The following is a 2,545-nucleotide window of genomic DNA, read 5'->3' as shown; positions in this document are numbered from 1 at the left end:
AAACACCATGTGAGTAAGGAACATATTCATTGCATGGGTTGAGAATAATAAATATTTGTTGGAATAATGTAAAATCACTGGTGGCACCATGGTTAATGCACTCGGCTGTTAATCAAGAGGTTGGCAGTTCAACCCATCACCTCCTCTGGGGGAAAAGAAGTGGCAGTCTTCTTCCATGAAGTGTAAAGCCTTGGAAACCATATGGGACAAGCCTACTCTGTAATATATGGTGATTATGTGGCAGAATCAACTCCATAGCAGTGGATGGGAGTTTTTAGTTAATATAGTATCCAGCCAAAAATGACTTAAAATAAGATATACACTTTTCACATGTCAAGAAATCTAGAGTTGGGTGGTTCCAGTAACATAGTTTTATTTTTTTTTTCTTTTTCCTTTAAGGTATCCTTAACATTCAGAAATGAAAATGTATAGGAAGCTGCAAAATACACAGGAAGGTTAAAAATTCACAGGAAGTTGCAACAGTGACTGTAGCAGAAGGAAAGTCATTTCTCTCATGTGTAGAGAAAATGTCTACCACAATGTCCATCAGTCATCTTTTTTCAGGTCCTATGGCCCAGGATTAGGTCTCCTTCCCATTGATACACTATGAAAGTGTTGGACAAATGAGTATGTTGTATTTTCATTTCTTATCATGAAATGTGGACTCTTACAGAAAAGATTTTCTACTACTTACATGCATTGTGATAGTTGGAACTGTGTGTCAACTTGGCTGGACCACAATTCTGTGTGGTTTAAGCAGTTGTGATGTAGGTTATTTCCATGATGGGATCGGATGTGTATATTTTGAGCAGCCAGGCTATTGAAAGGGAGTTTTCCCAGGAGTGTGGCCTGCTTCCAATATATTTATGAACATCCTGGGAAAAGAGATACTCTTCTGTGGATTGGGATCCTGTTGTAACCTACAACTGTCTGTGAGCGAACAATCCACGATTCGGCCTGGAGATCTTGGATGTGTCATTTGTTAGAGTAACCAACTGGTATACTGCCTGCCAACCTTGAGCTCATCAGGCCCTGAAGCTGCATGAGTCAAGGAAAGCCTCAATCTTGATATTTGATCAAAGAATTTGGGACTTGTCAGCTTCTGTAAGTGTATGAGCCATTTTCCTATGATAAATTTCTCTTTTTTTATATGTATATATTAGCTTCGCTGGTTTTGCTTCTCTAGAGAACTCAGCCTAATGCATGCATCCAGAATGAAATGTGAATATTCAATGTGGATTTAGGGTATGATATTCACTCAAATATTTTATTTGTCCTTATTTTTGTACACATTTAAAATAATAATATAAAAATCTAGTACTGTATATGAAATTCTGAATACATAATTACCTGTCATCAATTATGTTACATCTTTGAAATAATTATCATAAAATAAAATTATAAATGCTTTCATGTTATTGAAATTTTATCTAAAAATTATCAGTTACCTATTTAAATTGAATTTTAAATCTTTCACAAGCTAATTCATAATTTTAATGTAATCAGAAAAAATTTTTCTGAAACTTATAAAAATAACACTAACCTTATAATGAAAAACTCACTGACATCAAGTCAATTCGACTCATAGCGACCCCTCCTTTGGTTTTTGAGGCAGTATCACTATGGAAGTAGATTGCCCAATCTTCCTTCTGAGGAGTGGCTGGTGGGTTTGAACCGCTATCCTTCTGGTTAGCAGTCAAATGTGTTAGGCACTACACCACTAGAGCTCCTTAAAATGGTACAGCCATTCTGAATACAATTTGGAAATTCCTCAAATATTAAGCATAAAACTACCATAAAACTCAGCAACCCTACTTCTATATATATACTCAAAAGAACTGAAGGCATGAATGAAAACAGAAACTTGTATACCAATATTCACTGCTGCTGTTTGTTGTTAGGTGCCGTCGAGTCATTTCCAACTCATAGCGACCCCATGCACAGCAGAACAAAACACTGCATGATCCTGCACCAGCTCCATAATCCTTGCTATACTTGAGCCCATCATCGCAGCCACCATGTCAAACCATCTCATTGAAGGCCTTCACTTCTTTCGTTGACACTCCACCATACCAAGCATGACATCCTTCTCCAGGGAATGGTCCCTTCTAAAAACATGACCAAAGTAGGTGAGACGAAGTCTGGCCATTCTCATTACCAAGGAACATTTCAGATACCCTTCCTCCAGGACAGAGCTGTTAGTTCTTTTAGCAGGCCATGGTACTTTCAGCATTCTTCGCCAGCACCACAACTCAAAAGCATCAACTCCTCTTCAGTCTTCCTTATTCACTGTCCAGCTCTCACATGCATACGAGGTGATTGGAAATATCATGGCTTGTGTCAGGCATGCCTTAGTCCTTAAGGAGACGTCCTTGCTCCTCAGCACTTGAAACAGTTCCTTCATGCTTGACTTTCCCAGTGCTACACGTCCTCTAATGTCCCGACTGCTGTTTCCATTGGCATCAATTGTAGAACCAAGCAATGTGAATTCTTTGACAACCTCAATCTTCTCTCCATTTATTGTGATGCTGCTCATTGGTCCAGT

The sequence above is a fragment of the Orycteropus afer genome, unplaced genomic scaffold, assembly GCF_000298275.1.
Source record: "Orycteropus afer afer isolate SDZICR_OR568_19922 unplaced genomic scaffold, OryAfe1.0 scaffold00614, whole genome shotgun sequence".
NCBI lineage: Eukaryota > Metazoa > Chordata > Mammalia > Tubulidentata > Orycteropodidae > Orycteropus > Orycteropus afer.
This window is presented reverse-complemented; position numbering follows the sequence as displayed.